This window comes from Lissotriton helveticus, chromosome 6 (assembly GCF_964261635.1).
Source record: "Lissotriton helveticus chromosome 6, aLisHel1.1, whole genome shotgun sequence".
In the NCBI taxonomy this organism is placed as follows: Eukaryota; Metazoa; Chordata; class Amphibia; order Caudata; family Salamandridae; genus Lissotriton; species Lissotriton helveticus.
The window spans coordinates 540529774-540545410 of record NC_136067.1 but is presented as its reverse complement, the minus strand read 5'-3'; positions in this window follow the sequence as shown (position 1 = coordinate 540545410).

Sequence of the window (15637 nt, the reverse complement as noted above, 5' to 3'; positions counted from 1 at the left end):
GCACATGCAATTTGATTTCTATGTGACTATTTCCAGTTTGTGAACTTTGAAACTGAGGATCTCTGGTACTGAATGGCAGTTTTGATAAATTGCACAAAAGTAATATTTTTGCAAACGTTTTATTCTCTTTGCTGTGCATTTTAAACCTATCTATTTTTCCAGCTCTTAAATACACACTCGGGAGAGGGGGGTGTTGGGATTAAGGGGAGCGAAAGACTCAATAATGTGGCGACCTTGAGTCCACCCATGTATTGTTACCGCGTACTGCGGGTGAGCACACTTTCTTTTGCCCTTCAGGAATGTATGACATTACAATGCATATATTTACAATGCATTCACCTACAACACAGTTTTTACATCACAACATCCACTACAACACATTCCAATACATTGCATGACTCTACATTGCACTTTAAAAAACTACCTTTACAACGCATTCCATTACATCGCATACTACCTTTACAACGCATACCATCACAATGCATACCATTACATTGCATTTAAGGTAGGTATTGGATAGTATAGTGGTAAAAATGACTATTCTAACTGCAGGGGGTGCAACAGTAGGTAAGTGTTGGATAGTGTAGGGGTAAAAATTACTATTCTAACTCCAGGGGGGCCAACAGTGGGGTAAGTGTTGGATTGTGTAGGGGTTAAAAATTACTATTCTAACTCCAATGGTATGCGTTGTAATGGTATGCATTGTAATGCCTGCGTTGTAGTGGCATGCGATTTAGTGTCATGTGTTGTAATGGTATGCGTTGTAATGCCTGCGTTGTAGTGCCATGCATTGTACAGGATGTTGCGATGTAATGCCTGTGTTGTAAGGGTAGTGCGATGTAATGGTTGCGTTGTAAAGGTTGTTTCCCGCCCTGCAGCTAAGCTGAAGCCCACCACCCAACCAGCTGCATGCTGTTGATGATTGGTAGTGGGTGTTTTATGTTTTGGTGCTGTTATTGTTATGTGTTTTTTTTCTATTCCTCCCTGCTATAAAATAATAAAATTGTTTAAAGAAGAGTGGTTAGAACAATATACATGTGGTGTGTAGTGTAGTGTAGTTCCTATTATCCCAATAGGCTCTGCGCATTGGAATAATATCTTCAATAGTATAGACCTAGGGCAGAGGTTAACTAGGTCTTCTACCGACGATATTAGACTTAAAGTTTTGTGTTTGCCAGCTAGCTCAGAGTTCACTAGAAACTTTCTCCAATAGGCAAGGAGGATTTTAACCTCCCTGGATAGACAAGAAGGGATTTAGTTTCTGACAACCATAGAACATGACAACTTTGCTCTCCCCTAATCAAGAGTGTATCTCTAGAGTCGTGTGAAAACAAAAGACAACTTATTTTACTCAGTCAGTTCAGTGCATTCTTAGTTTCACCAGATTGTAGAGAAAAGGAAGAGACGGGCGTGTTCAATAAAAAGATGTTATTTATTGATCAGTCTCCTTTCTCAAACAAGAGAAATGAATCGCTATTATTGTAATACTTATAGTTAAGTAAAGTGCATACAGTAAAGACAGAATTATAAAATAATACTGTAAAAGCATTGATATGGTTTCTGAGCCATATGATACTTTAAAATGGATAAAATAGATACATACATATATACATTTGACTAATCATACTCAACTGGTGCTTCTAACCACGCCTACCCCAGTGTACCTGACCTAAGCCTAATACGTGGGCGGGAGTAGATAAGTAGCAGTTTAAGTTAAGTTTGTTTTGCCAAGGGACTGACTCGAGAATTCTCTGCAAGGGGTTATTCAGTTCTGTACCTGAGATCTAGAATGGTGGAGGGCTGGTATCTCTTATCCCAGGTCTTGATATTCCAGCTGCCTGCGAGGGCTGCTTGGAAGCGCCGGAGCTGGATTTCTCAGCAGGAGAAAGGCAGCGTCTCGTTCTCAGCGTGTCAGGAAGGCGGGGCAGCGCCTGTGGGCTTCGCTCTCTGCTGGGCTCCTCGACACGTCTCGCTGCTCCAATCTCGTCACCACCGCATGTGTTTGCTTAAGGCAATGTCGGTAATATTTATACCTGAAAGGTGCCGAGATTGACGTAAGGATGGACATATATACGTCAATAAGGATGTCATATGAACGGGCTCGTTCGCACATTCTTTTGCTGAAGTTCTCGGTGAAATCAAAACAATGGCTATGGGAATTTCCCAGGTCGCGGTAGGTTTGATTTGTTTTGAGAACTCCGTATGCCTTATCAGGGGCTGGAGGAATATCGCTTGTCTAATTAGATGGCATGCGTTATGACCTAATCAGATAACGCGCTTCTGTGCCGTGGTGTGGCTTAATCAGATAACGGTTTTTGCACCGTTGGATGGCTGCTAGTTAATTATTAACCAAACCAGGGTCAGGAATAGGGGAATCGATACAGTACCTATAGGAATACATCACACCCACTCCACGTAGACTATGTCCATATTTACAAATCTAGGCATAGTGAAACCAGTAGCGTTTGTGTATACCATACCACCCCAAAATACAATCATATGTATTCGGAAAATCGGAATTCCGAAATATACGAAACACAATCACATGTACTATATGCACAAGCAGGCTAATAATGCTAAACATATAACGCATATTTTAAATTCAGCATGAATAAATGCGAAAACCACACATGAAATGGCTCTTAATACAGAAAAAAAGTGCGAGACCATTTCATCACAATCATAAAGTTTTGTATAAGAGTGCTAGAGGATAGCTAATGTCTCGTGACTACCTAAAATAGAAATTCAGTTCTCTAAGAATAATGTCTACTTTAAGAAGAAGATAAGTGTCCCAAAAAATCGTAAATATTTTGGAATTGGGGAAAAAGATTCTTACAGTCTGAAAAACTGATGAGAATTTTTTTTTTCATATCGCTTTTTTAAAATTCGAAGGTCAAATTCAGGATGTACGGAACTCCGAGTGCTAGTCTGCTCAAAGTTATTCCTGCTGCTCTGGTGAAAGCATCATATCATTTAGACTGTTGAAAAAACTGTCAACAGCTTCTTGCGTAAGTTCCACTAACTCGGAAAAAGTTGTTACCATGCATTCATGAGCCTGAGCATGATTGCCTCCATTGATGTTTTGATCAGCATAGCTGACTGAAGGTCGTACCTGATCGATGCTGCTTTCATCTTGTACTTCACTACCCCTCAATCGTAGTGGTGAAGTCTCCACGAATGCCGTCATCAGGATTGGTAGCCGCTAGGGACAGCACAATGCATGAGCCGTTACCGGACCCAACAAGGTATCTGCGTCCATTGGCACATCCGATTGTAGTGCCAGACAGGTGTCCAACACGCATTCTTCGCTGCATAGCAAGCACCTTAATACAGGCATAATACAACTTTGCCACATTGGTCTAAATGAAAGAGACCAAGTCATGTTCAGGTCCCGAAGCCGTGCTAGTCCAAGGACTATAGTTATGCGGTCCCGGTAGCCAATGGCTAGGATCATTTCTTCCCTTGTCGCAGGTGTTTTGTCTGTGACATGGTTCGAGAGTCTCCTAAAGAATGGTTCTATTTGTGTTGCAGGTGTGCCTAGCTGTAACATGAAAGGTTATTTGAAGTCCCTTCACAGGCTCCATGCAAGCTAATACCCCGACACAGAAGTGTACCGCTTAGTGATTTTGCACAATTATTGCCCCTGAGAAACACTTTCTGGCATTTATTACTGACACATTCGTGTGTATAGGGCAAGTTCCATATTGACTTAATGTATCCTTTACCCAACCTTTCATACTGGCCTGCCTGTATATATTTTTGGCAGAATTAAAACTGGAAAGTAGTTATCGGAATATTTATTATTCCATGTATTATCCATTCAATGACAGGTCGTTCTGACATTGTCAATGGTAATCTCTCAAGTCTTTCAATGCTCAGAATTGTATAGTCAGCACCCTTCTGTGCCAAACTGATTTGTTTATCAGTAAGGTTAAAGATATTAAATAATGACGTTGTGTTGATTAAACGCCAAGGCACATAGCCAGAACGCAGATTTTGTAACGTCCAGCCAAGCTGTACAATAGAACGCAATTGGGACTGACCGTGTTGTAACATCAGTAAGTCTTGCGATATTATATCGATTGCTGAAGACACAATGCTGTCCAGAGAATATATTCTGGAGGACAGAGTCATTAACCCATTGTCCACCACAGAAAGTGATTTTTCCAAATTAATACGGTCAATCTCCCGTATTTTTTCTGCTGTCTCAATTTGAGTTACTTTCCAGATTTCGTTATAAGCTGCATATATAGAGGCCGCTATGAAACGTTTTTGACGCTGTTTGCGTGGTCCCATAATGAAATCACGCAAGTCAGCACCTTCTGTAACTAAAGTTAGGTGTTGCTTAATTTCAGCCAGTGTGGACGTTTGTAGCCATTGAAGGCAGAGCTTGCCCACGCTGTAGGTGGTTACTATACCTGGATGTTGTCTTTGGGAATATCTAGGGTCTGGCCTGGTCAATTTGAACCCCTGTATTTTGTTCAGGAATCTGTCTTGACAGTTATTTGTGTCTGTGGGCCAGATCAACCATTGTTTCCATTCAGGATGTGTTCTGTTTTGGTTTAATATATGGTTTACGTCTATCTCATCATCTATAGAGCTATTACTGCTGACTGTTGGTTTTGGAATAGACGGTTTGTTTAAGTCTTTGATTTTGGCTAAGCCAAGCCAGGTAGTTTGTTGAATAGTGTCATTCAAAAATATAATTTGTTCTGGGATCATGCAGGCTCTGAACAATGATTCTATACCTTGTACTTGCCAATCTTTTGTACCCCAAACAGTTTTTGTTTCAATGTTACTGTTCCAGAAATCAAAACCAAATGTATTCATTTGCTCAAAAAATGAATCTGAATATATCAATTTTGTGTTGGTAAGCATGGTCTTCATACCTGTCTTTTATGACAATTTGAAATAAAATGTTTCTGCATTACTTGTGTTAAACCCTGAAAAGTATGAATATTTATCATAAAATGTTTTCGAGCTATCTTTTGGAGGAGTAGCACAATGTTCCCATTGGTTATAATTTAAAACATTTCTAGGTTGTGCAGATTTATGGAGATAATGGTTACCATAGTGGTTATAGCAGAACATTTGATCATAATTAGACAAACCCTGCAAATAATCATGTTCTGTAAATTTAGCAGACATCACAAGATCAGACATCATATCATTAATACTTTCAAAGTCCCAATCATCAGCAAATGTGCTTGGTTTTACAAAGTCACTCAATGAGATCTTGAATTGGTGTGGATACTTCAGGATTTCAACTGGACCATAGATTTCATAATCAGTTTTGTCCCATGCTACACCGCCTGGTATAGGATTGGCTGTGAAGTTCACTGAAGAAAGTTCTCTTTTCTCGATGTGCGAAGATGTGTGTGGTTTAAGGACCAAGTTGATTTTCTGGCTTGCTGTGTCCATTTTAGCATATTTTCCTTCAATGAAATGTCCCAAGCATAGTACCATGATGAGCCAAAGAATGAGGATAAATGCACCTAAGGCCACCCAAAATTCAATCCATGGAGAAATCAGATAGGTTTCTTTCAGCTGTTGAAGAAGTTCCTTAGCATTATCTTTAAAAGTTTTTGTTGATGGCTGTTTCTTTGCTTCACTCAGGTCTTCAGATGAATCATCGAAGTTGATGAAGTAGCCGGATGCTGTTCTGTCAATTGTTCCAATTGCTTTTGGATTTGCTTTGTTTCATTAGCAAAGTCTGCAGTTACATCATCATAGGTTGTTGTTTCTTGATGAAAAGCTTTGATTTGGGTTTTAAGAGGTTCAAGTTCCATTGCTTTGTTGCATAGTCCTTGTTGATTCACTGTAGATTTTCCAAATGTGATCAGTCTTCCAGTTTGAGCCTCTGTATTCGTAGCAAACATTGGTGTTCTGCTACTTCTTGGGAGTCCACTTGGCCTACTATTTGTTATCGGCCACATGATTGTGGTTTAATCAGGTCGATGGATATGACTCGGTTCTCCTTTTTACCAGCAAGGGGCGGTAGTACTACTGATCTTGTCCCGTTGATAGACAAGACAGGAACTGCTTTTCTGTAAGAAGGCCCAAATTCCTTCTTTACCGCGATCTTTTCTCTGACCAGATCCCCGACTTTTGGAATCCAGACAGGCCTTGCTGGGACAGGTGGTTTTTCTTCAGTGGTTGTTGGCTGTTGTTTCAACTTTATGTTGCTCAGGTCTTTTCTTGTTTCATTTAAGTCCTGCAAAATAGCCAAACGATCTTTGATATCAAAGCTTTTGTCTTTAACCACTGAAGTCTGACTATCAAGATCTTGGATCATCATTCTAGTCCCGAACAATAGTTCGTACGGACTGAACCCTTTCAGAGAATTCCTTGGCAGGTTATTTAGGCTACGTTGGACACTTATTAAATGTTTGACCCACCCAGCTCCCGAACCTAATACCTTTTCCGTTATAGATTGCTTTATGTCTTGGTTTTTTTCTTTACACCATCCCGTATCCCTCAGGAAGGAAGTGAGAAGAGTCCCGCTATGCAATGCTCATTTGGCCATGCTTCCCTATAAGCTTGAGGGCTAAAGGGAATACATTATTCAAAACGTAGCATGCTCCTAGCGTATATGCCATTATAGACTTGCAAATCTTTTTATAACAGTCCAGACGTCAGCCGAGCGCTGGGGTCTACATTATAAGTGAAAATTAGTCTTTTTATGTTAATATGACGCTTTTTCATGATGGGTACTTTCTTATTGTTGTTGTTTATCTGGAGCGAAATGCCATGGCAATAGTCCTCCTCGCTCGCCACTGCGATCTCTGTTACAGTCTGGGCAGTTTTTTACAAAAATGTGATGATGCAGGCTCATGCCTGGCCACCAGTACACTGATTGTAATTCTTCCAGAGAATCTTTTTGCTTAAGGTGTCTGAGACCCTCACCCATATGTGCGTCTGCTATTAACAAGCCTCTCCTGTCCGTGTTTGGAATTACTCTATCCCCCACTCCAGGGATTCGAGCAAAAGGGACTGAGTTTGCATCGATTATGTATGTATAATTGAGTGGATAATTGATCGGTAGCGCTGAGCAGTCGCCTTTTGATGACGTTTTCACCGCCAGCACAGTTTCACCGTCAATGTGTTTTTACTGCACGTTTTTTTGTAGCTACGGATGCCGATTTACTTGCTACCGCTGTGGCTGTCTCAGCCAATGAATTCCCTGTAACGTGAACGCCATCACGCTGATGACTCACTGAATGTATCACGTGAGTTTTTGGTAGTTCTTTCTGTAAAAGAACTACTTGTTCCCAAAGCACTTTTTGCTTTATTGTTGCACCTGTGTCATCTTTGTAACCGTTTTGAATCCATTTCTGTAAGTCGTTATTGTATGATTTGACACAGTAATACGAATCGCACACTATAAGTGTCGGGAATTCGCGATCGGCATTATCTAGCGCCATTTTTAATGCTATTATTTCAGTTTGTAGTTCTGAATTATTTTCCACTGAGTGTGTTTTTGTAAGTAGAGGTCTTAATTTACCTCCGCGCCACACTTCTTTTACAATTTCGCACGTGGCGTTGTAAGCCAGCTCTCCCCAAACTGAGGGTTGAGCATGTCCGTCTGTATATATTACACAGGCGTATTGTCGTAAAGGCAGAATGTCGATTGGCAGAGGGTATTCTCTCTCATATTTTAGAAATTTTAATTCTTTCATTTCCGGGTCAAAATAGTATTTTACTTTGTCTGTAGCAACAGAATTTACCCATTGTACCCATTCTGGATTTAGTGCAGTTGTCGGTAAATTACATGGTGTTGTTAATGCCTCAAAAGCTGATTCTGCTGTTCTGACTGTAACCTGTCTACCGTCTGCTTGGCATTTTTCCTTTGCTACAGCTGTTTGAACCGCATGAACAATGCTTTCCTTAATGCTGAACCTTTTTTCAGCTTCTGTGTACAAATGTGATTTGTATGCTATTGGTACCTTCTCTCCCTCATTAGAGGTCAGGTATGTGAATCCGCATCTTCCTGGGATGACTCGAATCACAAGGTTGCGTGTGTTGTCACGTGTTTGTAATTTTGTTTTAACTAACATATCTGTTTGTAAAGATCTCAAAATTTCTGTGTGTTTTTGAGTCCAATTGATTCTTTTAAAATCTGGTTTTATTAGATCATAGAGAGGTTTAATTCTCTCTGCATAATTTATAATGTAAGTTCTTCCGAAATTTAGGAAGCCTAGAATTGATTGTAAGTTTTTCAGTGTTCTAGGTGCTTGGATTACAGCAGATTTCTCTAGGAAATTGTCAGCCAGGCTTTTGCCTTCACTTGATAGTTCATATCCTAAAAACAGGACTGTTAGATGGGCAATTCTTGACTTTTTAAAGTTGAATTTGTAACCCTCTGCTGCGAACCCAAGTATTATGGTGTTCACTCTTTTCAAGTGAGTATCCAAGTCATCATCTGTTAGATAGATGTCGTCGACATAAGATAATGCCTCGTCATCATATGTTTGTAGTAATTCTGTTACTCTCGCTGAGAATAATCCTGGGCTGTTCTTGAACCCCTGGGGCAAACAACAGAAATTTATTTGCGTGTCATTTATTGAGAACGCCGTCAAATATCTCCTCTCTGGTGCTATATTTTGACAAAAGAATCCATTAGAAATGTCTAATGTGGTTTTGTATTTTTTGCGCACTATGTTATTCATTAGTGCAGCACTATGCGAGTTTTGTACTGCAAATGTTTTGCAACATGAGTTAAGGTGTCTGTAGTCCAAAACAAGACGATATGAATTGTCTGGCTTGGAGACACGAAACAAAGGGTTGTTTATTTGTGAGGTGCAAGTTTCAATCACCCCCTGGTATTCAAGTTGATCTAGGATCTCTTTTACCTGTTTTTTAGCTTCTTGCTAAATCGGGTACTGCCTCTGTGCAGTAGGTTGTGATTTTAGCTGGATTTTGTGAGGAGGAGAGTCCTCATCCCATCCCACATGATTTTTATATAAGGCTGGGGCTTGAGCTACTGCCCACTTTCTTGCAAGTGTATATTTTTTATGAATTGGAATATGGTTTGAGAAGGCAGGTATAATTATTTCTTCGCCATGTGGGCACTCCCTGACAAACTCTGGAGGCCAGTCTCGTTCAGCTAGAAGGATGTCATAGCCCTTGGAGAGATTATCCCAAAATAGACCCCTTATTTTTCTAGTATTATCCCCCTCTATACGCAATGTTATTTCATATATTTTATGAGGTTTGCTAACTCTGGTATCTGCAGTTTCCACCTGAATGTATTCATTCGTGTCCACTGTCTCCAGATGATTCATAAGGACTTTGCGAGCTATGCTCACTTCTGCTGCGCTGTCTAGCATTGTCTGAGCCCATTCTCCGTTTTTCAGCTGTGTCCTCAGTATTCTCGGCATTGTAAATTACTTTAATACTGGCTACCTTCTTTTTTGGAAATTGTAATTTTTTATTCAGATGAGCAGGTTCTTTGTCTTTGGACTTGACGTGCTCTTCCCTGTGTTCTGATCGTCCTCTTCTTTCCGATTTCTGCGAGGAAGTCTGAAAAGATTGAGAGGGACGTGTATCAATATCTTGATATCTATCAGGTTTTTTTATATTATCCCTATTTCTAAGGTTGTATTTTTTCACAGAGGGCTCCCTTTGGGGAGACTTGCGTCCTTGGTCAGGAGATCTTTCTCTCCGCCGAGGAGACCTTCCTCTGGACTGGAATCTTTTTTCTTTAGGATTGGATTGTTTATTTCCATCCCAGCTCTTTTTTTGAGTGTTTAAATTATTTTTAATAAATACCTTTTCAGGACTTTCAACTAGTTGGGGTTTCACTGGTATTCCACCCAAACTATCTCTTCCTAGTTCTTCATAGGATTTTTCTATGATTCTGGCAATTTCAGATGGTTGGTCTGCTATATTTGTCTCTTTTAACCTCTGGCGAATCGCCACATTTGCTGCTTCTCCCTTTATGTTGGCTAATAATATTGCAGAGACCTGCTTGAAGTCTTTCAGTAATTTCATACCGAGAGTTAAAGCGGGTTCTGGACCGTATTCATCTTGAATCTGTTTTAACACATCTGGTATTACTGACATGGATGGTACACCATGTGTTTTTGTGTAAATGGAAGCAAAGACTGTTCCCCAAGTGTCACAGTCCTCCACATGTGGTGCGATTCCCATTGGAAGACAGATAGTCAGAATCCTATGTTTCTCAACAGGGGTGGTATCTGGAAACACCGCCTCTATTTGAGTGATTTTTTGTGCTAGCCAGAAAGGAATTTGTTCCCGTTTTGCGGGTACTTTACCTAGACAGGACTGTATGTTCTGTGGTGTAATTTTATTTGTGTTCCCCTGATGAGTGATCAGCTGTGGAATTTTAATTGCTGGTTGGATTGTTGAAGTCCGCATTACATATTGGACTAATTGTCTATGTATTTTTAATAATTGTTTTAGCTGTGCTAAAAGCTCTGGTGCAGGCATTTCTTCAATGTCTGGATGTGGTGTGTATCCGGCTAGGACCGGCCATGTTGCTCCTGGTCTACCTAGTGGACCGAGCCTGGTGATGTGATTATTATGTTTTAGGGCGCCATGAAACAAGAGCAGGTGCTCTTGGAATTTGAGTGGTATTTCCACCTCCTCGAAAGGAGTGTACTCATTAGGAGGTTCCTCTATTTTGTAATAGTGGAAGTCCTTTGTTACAGCGTTTGCTGCTGGAAAGTTTATCCATGAATAGAATACCTCTGTCTGCCGATATTCGTGTGCCTCGATTACGAATATGACTGTACCACCTCTCGGTGTCAGCCCATTTTCTATAAGTTTTAAAGTTATAGATTTTCTTATGTTGACCGGGATGAGTATTGCATTTTGCAGCAGAGTATTGTCTGCTACTAGGAGTTCAGCTGCTATTCTAACTGTCTCCCTTTCTTCTTCACTTTCTGTCATTTTACTGACAGGAAGGTTATTCTGTTTGTTTGCAGATAAGTTTTCTATGGAAACAAAAATTAGATGCACAATATTTTGGAACAGTGTATCCTTCAACGTTGAATAAACCAAGAACCATACAAAGGAGTCTCCTCCTGCGAGGTTTGGCGGATATGACCTTTCACCCACTCCAGACGTCTTTGGAGTATTATGGGAAAAAAGGGGTCTGTGTGAAAAAGCACGACTGAGTTACTCTAATGTCTTGCGTTAGTTTTATCGCCTATCCAAACGTTGGGCGCCATGTAGTGTAGTTCCTATTATCCCAATAGGCTCTGCGCATTGGAATAATATCTTCAATAGTATAGACCTAGGGCAGAGGTTAACTAGGTCTTCTACCGACGATATTAGACTTAAAGTTTTGTGTTTGCCAGCTAGCTCAGAGTTCACTAGAAACTTTCTCGAATAGGCAAGGAGGATTTTAACCTCCCTGGATAGACAAGAAGGGATTTAGTTTCTGACAACCATAGAACATGACAACTTTGCTCTCCCCTAATCAAGAGTGTATCTCTAGAGTCGTGTGAAAACAAAAGACAACTTATTTTACTCAGTCAGTTCAGTGCATTCTTAGTTTCACCAGATTGTAGAGAAAAGGAAGAGACGGGCGTGTTCAATAAAAAGATGTTATTTATTGATCAGTCTCCTTTCTCATACAAGAGAAATGAATCGCTATTATTGTAATACTTATAGTTAAGTAAAGTGCATACAGTAAAGACAGAATTATAAAATAATACTGTAAAAGCATTGATATGGTTTCTGAGCCATATGATACTTTAAAATGGATAAAATAGATACATACATATATACATTTGACTAATCATACTCAACTGGTGCTTCTAACCACGCCTACCCCAGTGTACCTGACCTAAGCCTAATACATGGGCGGGAGTAGATAAGTAGCAGTTTAAGTTAAGTTTGTTTTGCCAAGGGACTGACTCGAGAATTCTCTGCAAGGGGTTATTCAGTTCTGTACCTGAGATCTAGAATGGTGGAGGGCTGGTATCTCTTATCCCAGGTCTTGATATTCCAGCTGCCTGCGAGGGCTGCTTGGAAGCGCCGGAGCTGGATTTCTCAGCAGGAGAAAGGCAGCGTCTCGTTCTCAGCGCGTCAGGAAGGCGGGGCAGCGCCTGTGGGCTTCGCTCTCTGCTGGGCTCCTCGGCACGTCTCGCTGCTCCAATCTCGTCACCACCGCATGTGTTTGCTTAAGGCAATGTCGGTAATATTTATACCTGAAAGGTGCAGAGATTGACGTAAGGATGGACATATATACGTCAATAAGGATGTCATATGAACAGGCTCGTTCGCACATTCTTTTGCTGAAGTTCTCGGTGAAATCAAAACAATGGCTATGGGAATTTCCCAGGTCGCGGTAGGTTTGATTTGTTTTGAGAACTCCGTATGCCTTATCAGGGGCTGGAGGAATATCGCTTGTCTAATTAGATGGCATGCGTTATGACCTAATCAGATAACGCGCTTCTGTGCTGTGGTGTGGCTTAATCAGATAACGGTTTTTGCACCGTTGGATGGCTGCTAGTTAATTATTAACCAAACCAGGGTCAGGAATAGGGGAATCGATACAGTACCTATAGGAATACAACACAGTAGAACTATTCACAAACAATTCAAAATGATCACATTAATTTTTGTGAATTTCTTTGGAGGCAGAGTTACTATTAATAAGGAAAATGCACTGGTAGGCCCTAGGTTGACTGCCACTGACTCCGAAACTTATGACTCCATCTTCATGGTCTTGACTACTCTCTTTCCAACACCGCCTTCCGCATTTGAGGGTGCTCAGAGCATTCCTATTTACATTTTTGGCACAAGTTGCCACTCTCCTTCGTGTATGCTGTGACCAGTCCTGCAAGTTGTAGTGATTCCCATTCCTATCGAACACAAAGGGTCCAATTGACACAGGTAAATCTATTGGCTGGATTCACAAAGGGAAATTTAAATGCAGAGATCTCTATATTATCACCTGTACAATTACTGGGTATAATGCTACTACAATTAAATTAACTACCTGCACTGTTACCCATAGTACAGGGGTCAGCCAGTGTTACTTCAGGGGCTAGCATTGCTCCGAGGAAGTAAAATAATTGCAGTGAGACCATTATGACAGAGGGTGTGATTACTGCATGATGACTTTACTGCTTGGATAAAATGATGTAGCGTGCTATTGTAGGGGATTAGCACTTCAGCATCCCACAAAGGTGGAGATGCAAATGCTACAATTCAAAACAGCATCTTTAATTTCCTCCACAGTTCAACATCTTCAGACTGCATGCGCTCTCAAAACTTTCCTCCTATAAGATGCCAAAAATCCCTCAGGAAACTTGTTCTTGACTTAAAACTCTTGATTGTTTCCCTATAATTTCTTTCTATTGAATGTAAATCCCCTTACTTTCCATCCTCTGCATGCCTCCTCTTACTTAATGGAAGATGACCTTAGAGTGCAGCTTCTCTTCTCTACAGAGACTGGTGACAAATTGAACTGGGGGGAAATCTGTATGCAAAACCTAAATATGAGAGTTCCAAGAAGATAGTTGTACATTTTTTGGGTCATTCAAGATTTTCATATTTCTCTGGCTCAGCTCAAGGTGAGAGCCCAGGCCTTTTGTCACACTGCTGTGCTAAATTCATTATATTTCTCTGCAGCAGCAGGAACAAAGGGCTCCCCACACCAAGGGAGCAATTAACAGTGCTTCACTCAGCTAATGAGGAGGAAAGGGGGGTGATGGATAGGCATCAATCAATCAGCTGTCACACTACCAGGGATGGGTCAGCCCAAACCCACTAAACAAAGGAGGGAGCCCGGAGTTCTGAAGCCAACAAAGGAGGCTCCCTTTGAAGATTTGATGGATATGGGCAGGAGAAGGATTTGACACCCCCATAACAAGGACGGGAGCACGTGGCGCTCCACTGCCTGGGCTCTTCAAACCCCAAAGGCGGGCCAGGGATTGCTGTGAAAAGTACTTGAAATTTTTAAGCCCTGAGAGGGTCATGCATCGGGCCCCCATCCCAGAGCACCGAGATCCGGTGATCCCAATCCCCAAAGCAGATTTTTCTCATGGACCCTGGGACCCCCAACTTCTAAAAACAACTTGTTTATAGGGCCTCCAAGAGAAGGACCCAGCTGGGATTTTCTGTCCAGCTGAAGCACTCACCCACGCTGGAGCGTGTGCTCTACAGCTGGGAGTGTGGTGTCCTCTACGGGCTAAGTCTATGACTTCCGTTGTTGCGGCCTAAAGGTGTCTAAAGAAAGATACATTTGGTACAATGCCGGGGCTAAGTCTGTAGTTGCATGTCGTGTGATCAGACTGTGATGTCTTCTACGAGCTGTTTTTATAATTGCATTTTCATGGGTTGAAAGAATATAAAAAGCACACAGAAACATGTAATGAACATTCTCAAATGGTTTATTGATATAATAATGTTGACAGTGATTACTGATCAAAGTTTCTATGCTTTATTAACATTCATAAGTGCGTTTAAGCATGATTATTATTGATTATTGCATTCACCACTAAAATGTTGATGTTTGTGACATGTTGTTTGTTGATCTTGACCCTTTGGCCAAGTCAATAGACTTAACTGATGTGTTTATATGAACCTTTAGCGGGCCAGAGGTGATTACACAATCTCAGCCAAGGAATTTCCACCAGCAAACTGTACATTTGTAAATTACTGCATGGTATTTAGTAGTGTGCGCATAAAAAAAATAATTTTCTTTTTCTAATGAAAAAGCATGGACAAGACAATTCTTTATTGAGTGTTATTATTGCGTACCAGTGAATGGTGATTACTAGCTCACACCAACTCCCTTGAGTAGGCCTTAGACTGCTCTGCTCGGCTACCTTGAGAAAATAAATTGCTACAATTGGGTGTATGGTTCTAGCAATGCTTAATCTCTTGTAGCTCCTCCCCAGAAGGTGCATCTCTGGTCTTCTGTAATTCATCTGTGTGAAAAAACACCTCTTGTGAGGACTAAATATCATGCATTCATCGTTCAAAACCCTTCAAAATCCAGATTGTACACCTCTCCATGCTAACCATGGCACAACCAGTTGGCCACGTTAGAGAGCCATGCATGCAAAGGGATTAGCATTGTCAAATACTACTCTCTGGAAGTATTATTTTTTAAACAACAATCTAATGCGCGGGAGGCTATTCATGCATTGGGGACTACTCTGTAAGAGATCTCCATGATCTGTTGGAGATCTCCCTTAATGGACTTACTCAGATGATTGACAGGAAGACCTGTGCCTTAGATAACAGTGCATATCCTGCCATGACATGACAATGATGCACCTAGAACATCTTCAAAGATTAGTAAAGAGAGCGCAAGGCAACATGGCTTGGCCATGAAGATGATAGAGGCAATAAGCGAAGCATACCTTGGTCTTTCTTTATGGACAGTAGATGCAGATGATTCTGCACACAATTCTACAGAGGTACCTCAGCATAGGAGGAACATACTACCTGCCTACTTTACACCTCTGTCAAAACCACCTGCACCACCTCCATCCTCACCACCTACTCCAACTCAACCTCCAACACTACCAACTCAACTACCCACAAGATAAGCACGCTCTCAAACAATCTCACCCTCACTATTGCATAGGCTGAGTAGTAGTATAACCCCCAAAATAACTTGTGTCTTGATAATTTTCTGAACTCTATTCCT